General features: G+C 38.6%; 1 non-coding gene across 1 annotated transcript; it reads right to left on the bottom strand.

Annotated features, from left to right (window-relative positions):
• Positions 1 to 5,741: 5,741 nt before the first annotated feature.
• Positions 5,742 to 5,847, bottom strand: LOC118489401. Its single transcript, XR_004887420.1, has one exon. It is a non-coding gene; the product is annotated as a small nucleolar RNA R71 (small nucleolar RNA).
• Between the last annotated feature and the right edge of the window lie 2,251 nt (positions 5,848 to 8,098).

The following is an 8,098-nucleotide window of genomic DNA, read 5'->3' as shown; positions in this document are numbered from 1 at the left end:
ACCATTTATTTACAGGTGTCATGGTCATGTTAATCTATTTACACCTTTAAATAAATGAAATTAAAAAAATGATAATTTATAAGGTTAACCTGTCCAACCAATTTGCTTACTACAACCCATTTACAACCAACTGTATCAAGAACCCATCCAGTCATTTTAGCATCACTTATTATTCAAGAATCTTTGGTTACCCTAGGATCCTCATAGAAATGGAAATGGCGAGCGTAATCGAGTATTGCTTTTGATATAGGATGCTCACTGTTACCCTAAGATAATCACATGACTTATTAAGATAATAACTTCATTGTGTATGCACACTTGTTCATTGTTGTTTAAAAAAGACAATATATAAGGAAAGTATATATGAGTGTGTGTGTATATTTATGTGTGTGTACTATGTAGGAATAATGATTTGATTTATACCTCAGCAGAAGCGACTAATGTCAAAAACTCTGCACGGTCCATTCTAGTGAACACTTTGACAATGGTAACTTCATAATAACCCACTGAAAGGGCATATCAAAATCATCCTTTAAACCTATGCTAAATTATTTAAAAATCATTTTTTCCTTATAAGAAATTTAAAAGCTAAGCTCAATGTGATTTTCTTTCATACCTCATGACCAAAGCCATTAACACGAGAACCTTGATAAAGGGAACTCAGTTCATCAGTAACTATTTCATTATCATACATGTAAATAGTAAACTTACGATTATTTAAATTTAAAATATGGTAACTAAGTGCACAAAATATAAAAATTAGAAGATTTACTTATTCATAATAAATGCAAACTTTAAATGTATAAATATATATCTCACCAAACACCATCATAGCGAGACAAATCTAATGAAGATTAAGATGAAGCATGGGCAAAGTATGCGAGCAATCCTAGGAGAAAAAGGCAAAGAAGCATGCAATCCATTATAAAAAAAATATAGATACATTCATAGGGTTTAAAGATTGAAATTGGAACCTGATATGTAGCTACTGATGATGACAAGGTATATGTATGATGCTACCGTCATAAGGTCATGGACTACATATGTGTCCAATTTTGGCATAATGAACCGATACTGGGTACCGAATTTCCTGAATTGAAATATTTTCGGTACCAAATAGGTACCGACTTTTTCCATTTTCGGTTCCGGTCCGATAAGGTACCGGTTTGGCACCGTTTTTTAGCTTCAAATACCGGTACCGGTACCGAACTGTACCGGGTATGTTTGGTACCGGTACCCATTTTTTGGGATTTTGGGTACCAGTTGGTATCGAGCTCACCCCTAGGCTACATTATTTACCAAAGGTTAAAGCACTATTTAATGTCCTAACCAGTTGCAATAAGACTGGTGTGTACAACAGAATAAAACTACGGCAAACTTTAGAGGCAATTCTATTTACTTAAAACTTTGGAACCCAATTCAATAATAAGCAAACTTGTGATTAGTGACTCTTTATGTGATTAAGGACTTATTATTAATTGAATTAGACTCTTGAATGTGATTAAGAACTTAGTATTACATCAAATATAAGCAAACTCTTTTGAATAGAATGATTTAACATGTCTAATAAGCAAAATGACTTGTTCCTTTTTAGCTAGTGATACGCATTTAACCCATTAAAAGTAATTAAAAACAAATCCGAAGCCACCCCATATAAGAGTAAATGGATAACGTCTAACCTTTTGACCAATTACACCAATCTGGCAAACCCCACACTGCAATGTGAGATTGGCGGTATCTGTGTTGCTCCTTTATCTAAAAATATGTCAAAAATTAACTATTATCTTCTGCGCAAAATATTAATAACTAAATACATTGACCTTTTATTATGAACCACACATTTTAGTACCTTTGCTAATCATATACAGGATGTAGAGCAAGTGGTTCATAAATTTGATCAAATTCTTCAGGAGCGCCCAGCAGGGGATATCTATGATAACATATGCATCATATGAAAAATAATTACATAAACTGATCCAAAAATAATAAAAGATATAACAGGAATTTTAAAAAGGGTACCTGAAAAACCATTAAGGTCATGGTGACGTGTTACCCCTGCATTGCAGACCAATTCAATTAAGCTATACCAACATAAGTAAAAAAATGATAATCTATTAAAAATAAGCAGCTTGAAGTGTTCATATCATCCTTTATATTATATTCATTACCAAGATCTCTAGCAGATTGTATCAGAACTACAAATTCGGATTGGTATTTAAACGTTTGATTTGTAACTTTTTATGCCTTACCCTATTTCTATAGCAGTTATTTTTTATGCGACTTGCTAAAAATAGAATATAGCCTAGATCAAGTTACAAATAAATGGGTCAAAATTGCACCTCTTTAAAAAAGGTCGAGTTAACATACCTCAAATCTTTGTATCTCCAACTCCTCAAAGGTAGTAACATATTAGGATCAAGTGTTTGCAATATCAGTTATGACATGGATTTTTTCTTTATACACAACACAAATGGGATCGTGTAAACGCCTTCCGGGTTCCAGCCATAGTTATCAATTATGCCATTCATTAAGACATAAACCAACCATGTTAATTTACTAATATACATAAAACTTCTTTCAAAGAAGAAACAAATTTAAAAATATCATCAACATGAAGCAAATAGTTATTCGACTTTAAAAGTGGACGATTAAAATATAAAAATGGACAATAAATTTGAGATGGAGATATTAATAATTAAAATATACTTGAAGTTGTCAATATAAATAAACTAAATGTTCCTATTAGGTAACTCCAATTCATGTTACATAATCATTTTCTTTCTCAATGAATGACATCACTATTAGCTCTCTAATTACACATTTTGAAGCCTAAAACCTAAATAACTTTATAATAAACCATTAGTAGCTGAACTAAGAAATCCTTATTTATCATTCCAAATTCAATTAAGAAAAACACACAAAGGAACTACAACTAATATAATCCAATTTCATAGTTTTGCATACAGGGATAAACTTGGTACCTATCAATACTGAAAAATCCCCAAAAATGGGTACCGGCACTGAAAATACCCGGTACGGTATCAGTATTTGAATGTAAAAACTGGTAAATCCTGGTGCCGAACCGGAAACGAAAATACCCAGTACGACACCGGTATTTCAACGTAAAAACTGGTAAATCCTAGTACTGGACCGGTACCGAAAACGCCAAAAGTCGGCACCGAATCGATACCCCTGACGGGTGGTCCATTGGACAACCCTTTATGATGTTAAAAGACAAGTTTATCCCTCATTTAAGTGTGTAATTATCTCGAATTAGATAACTACTGTTGCTTATGTCTCAGGTGCGGTTTGGCGGCTTAAATTGAAGAAAAATGCAGCTTTGGAAGGTTTGAAGTTGAACGGGTCGAGTGTGGAGCAAAAGATGAAACAAAGAAGAACACTTAGCTTTCCACCGTAAATTACGGTCCTACCGTAATTTACGGTGGACCTGAATTCCACCTGGATGCTGCCGTAAACCAGAAGACTTGCACCGTAACACTTTTATGTGCACCGTAACTTACGGTAGAGCCGTAAGTTACGGTGGAGGCGACGCGAAAATATGTAACCGCTCATTAAAAAACAGTTTTATGGTGTCTTTTCACTTATCATCATCATTGGTCGGTTATTGGAGACACTAGGGGCGATTTTGGGTGATTTGGCTTGCTTGGAACATTTTCTAACATTCGGTTTGTGATTTTGATTTGTATGAACATTGAACTACTTGTTATGATGATTCACCAAGCTATGCGTGGCTAAAACTCTCGGTGATCATCTTAGGTGAAGGTTTATTTTGAACTTTTGTGTGTTTATTTCTGAATTTCTAGAATGATAACTTGCGTTGCTTGAATATCATGGTATATGCATAATTGTTTGTAGCTTGTTAATCGATAGTGCAATTGCTAGTCTCGATCGTACGTTCTTGGTGCCGTTGGCAATCGAGATATCACGGGAAGGGTTAGGGTTGGTTATTGATTGATTGATCATCGGGAAACAACCTCGCATTAGAATCTGAGTACTTTGTTCCCTTTTATCACTTCGATTATGTATGTACGAGTTATGTCTATGTAACTCTTTCTAGTTGAAATTTCACACAATTGTTAAAGGAAACTGAATCCTAAGATGGTCATTGCTCTCCTAATCTGTTAAACAACCAATCTTTATTTGCACTTAGTTATTAATTTAGTTTTCTAAAACAACAATCCAACTCATTGATCTTTATTTTCTGCAAATTAGGTTAATTGTAGTTTAATCGCAAAGCTATAAAATCAACACACTTTCCACATACTCCCTGAGTTCGATACCCTTTTACCACTATCTATAGTTGTTATTGGGATTAAATTTGCGTGTACCTACAACTTCACGTCAAATTTTGGCGCCGTTGCCGGGGAGTAGTGCGCAACGTGTGTCAGTTTGTTAGTTTTGCTTTGTTATTTTCGGGTTTACACTGGTGTGTTTAGTGTGCAGGTTCTACAGGTGTATGCATACTAGAGGCTCTCACAAAGCGTCACCATTGTCATTTGATCCGGAAATCGAAAGAACGCTAAGGCAAAACAGGGTTTTATTACGAGAAAACTGAATCATTGGTTCACCCACTTCACCAATTACACCAAGAAACATCATGGCTGATTCACAAATTCCACCTACAACGGGTCAAACGACCTCATCATTTATACCTACTTCCACACAACCATCACCAAACACAACCATACCAAATTCCACTACAATTCCTACTCCACCTCATGACACTACACCAACCAACACCACACAACCCATTACTACCCAAGAAGAACCAACCATTACCTTTAACCCTTCCACTACTATACCACCATTATCCCATTTCTTCCCGGGTGCGGGTCCGTCATATTCAAGCCATACCATAGCACCAATTTCGACCATTGTCCATGCTACTTCAACATTCAGACCATCGAACCAAGCGGGTTTTCAATATTCAACCCTTCCATTTGGGCAATCGTCGGGAATTCAAGGAGATGGGTATGATGAAGGATTTGAGGAGTTTGAGGGTTATGATGAAGATGGGTATGCTTACGGGGGTTATGGTGATCAATGAGAATTTGGATATGTGCAAAGTCAATCTCAAGGGATGACAAGTGTCGGTGGAATACCACAACAACAACAACTCATACCACAACACATTCGGCCAAGACCACAAGGGCCACCAATGCAACATCCTATCCCATTGCAACAAGTCCGGCCGCAAAATGTACAACCACAATTTCAAAGACCACCTCAACGCCCACTTATGCGACAACAACAGTTTCAACAACCAATTGCACCACAAGGGCAAGTACCAAGGCCAATGGGTCCTATTCCTCCAAGAGGTAGGTTCGGTGTACCAAGGAGGCACCTTAGAGAAAATGTGAGGGGCATCGAAGCGCATTTTAGGCCGGTAATCACTCAAAACCCTTCACCGGTAGTCATTCCTCACAATGATCAAGGGAGAACATTTGAAGTGAGGACCAACTCTTTGCAAAGTCTACCAAAATATAAGGGGTTAGCAACGGAGGAGCCTTACTTTCATTTGGAGGCTTATGACTCGATTTGTAACACTCTTGGGAGTCAAGGGTTCTTGGCTGACGATATTAAATTGGTATTGTTCCAATTTTCTTTGGAAGACAAGGCGAAGAAATGGTTCTACACATTACCTTCGGCATCCATATATACATGGGGGGAGATGCAACAAACTTTCTTGGATGAGTTTTACACCGCCCAAAAGACCAACGATGCAAGAAAGGGGTTGAGAAGCTTCCAACAACAACATGGTGAAATGTTCCATGAAGCATTTGAACGATTCAATATGATGATAAAGAATTGCCCTCACCATGGAATTGAATTATGGGTGTTGATGAATGCCTTCCACGAGGGGTTGAGTGCCGAAGATGCTCGTGATCTAATGTCCATCACCGGTGGGACTTTTGGTACAAATTATGAGAACGATGATTGGGAGTTTTTGGAAAGCATGGCAACTACATCAAAGAGGAAAGCTCAAGCATCAAGGAGAGCACGACCGGCCATTGCCCGACCTCAAGTGCACGCCATAGATGATGGTAATGTTCAAACTACTAACCAAATTTATGATGTTTGTGCTTTGTGTAATGAAATAGGTCATGCGGCTGAAAATTGCCAAGGGATGGTGGAAGGGCAATACGAAGAAGTCCATGCGGTTCAAGGTCAAGGAGGGGGTGGTAGAAACTACAACAACATGAACTCTAATACCTACCACCCCGGGTTGAGGAACCACCCAAACTTTCGGTATGGGAACCCTTCAAATCAAGCTAACCCGAACTTTCAAGGTAGCCAAGGTAACTTTGGTTCACGCCAACCTTACAATAACCAAGGTGGATACCGAGGCGGGAACAACCAAGGCTATCAAAAACAATACCAAACGGGTCAAGAACAAGGGGGGTCTTCGGGTGGAAACGAGATGACGGAGATGCTAAAGAGCATGCAAATGGAGATGCAAAAACGGAACCAACTCGATGAAGTTCGAATGCAAAAGGATGAGGTTCGTGATAAAAGCATCCAATCACTAACAACCCAAATGGTTCAATTAGCAACCGATGTGGCTGAATTGAAGAAAAACAAGGGTCAACTTCCTAGCGACACTAAGGTAAACCCTTCGCATGGTACGTCACGAGGTAATGTTAATGTTCATCATGTTAGTGTTTTAAGAAGTGGAAAAGAGTTTAAAGCCAATTTGTCACCCGAATTGGTTGAGGGGGTAGTTGAGGATATTACGGGTATGGAAAGTGATGATGATGTTTCACCGGTAAAACCAAAAGAATTAAATGTTAACAAACCGGGTTTGGGTGAAAATGAAAAGAGTGAAAAAGTTGAGGGTGAACCGAGTCAAGTCCCTTTTCCGTCGGCTCTACTTGAGCCGGGAAAGAAAAACTTTATTGTATCGAGAGGTCCCCAAAAGGAAGAAATGTGGGACATGTTTAAACAAGTTAAAATTAACCTCCCACTTCTTGATGCAATAAAACAAGTACCCGCCTATGCCAAATTTTTAAAACAGTTATGTACACAAAAAAGGCAAAACAAGAAAAAAGTGCCTAAGCGGGTAGATTTAACCGGGCAAGTAAGTGCAGTTTTAAATGGGGAGCTTCCTCCTAAGCTCCAAGATCCGGGCACGCCATTGATTAACATACAAGTTGGTAATTTTCAAATGGCTAAGGCGTTGCTAGATCTTGGAGCTGGGGTGAGCATTTTACCGGGGGGCTTATACGACCAATATGATTTTGGTCCGTTAGCAAGGGTGGAGACAACGGTTGTTTTGGCCGATTTGTCTCATAAGCTACCTCGGGGTATGGTTCAAAATGTAATCGTAAAATTTGATGAGTTTTATTACCCGGTCGACTTTCTAGTCTTGGACTACTCGTCCGCGGACCCAAAACAACAACAAAACGTAATTTTGGGTCGGCCATTTTTGAGCACCGCTCATGCCGTGATCGATTGTAGATTTGGTACGGTCGACATGACGGATGCAACCCGCATGAGTATGAGGAGGATGGTTTGGATGTTTTCCTGTGTGATTTTTCTGAACAGGTACATGCTTATGCACTCCGGGTTGAAGAGGAAAAGCAAGATGCAATGGCTTTGAAAGAAGGTAGACCACCATGGACTCATCAATTTGAAGGTCTACCGGCGGAGATAGATTCGGGTACGAAACCATCATTAGAGGAACCGCCAAAGTTGGAACTTAAAGACTTGCCAAGCCACTTGAAGTATGTATTTTTAGGGGATAATGACACTTTACCGGTCATTATTGCCTCTAATTTGGAGTTGGCACAAGAGCAAGCATTGTTGGAAGTCTTGAAAGAAAACAAGGGAGCTATCGGATGGACGATTGCCGATCTCAAGGGAATTAGTCCATCTATTGTCATGCATAAGATCATTACCACCGAAGATGCAAAGCCGACACGAGAAGCTCAAAGGCGACTGAATCCGAACCTACGTGAGGTAGTTAAAAAAGAGGTAATTAAATGGTTGGATGCGGGAATTATTTATCCGATTTCGGATAGTGCTTGGGTAAGTCCCACCCAAGTTGTGCCTAAGAAGGCCGGCATTCAAGTAGTCA

This window comes from Helianthus annuus, chromosome 17 (assembly GCF_002127325.2).
Source record: "Helianthus annuus cultivar XRQ/B chromosome 17, HanXRQr2.0-SUNRISE, whole genome shotgun sequence".
Taxonomy (NCBI): Eukaryota; Viridiplantae; Streptophyta; class Magnoliopsida; order Asterales; family Asteraceae; genus Helianthus; species Helianthus annuus.
This window is presented reverse-complemented; position numbering and strand designations above follow the sequence as displayed.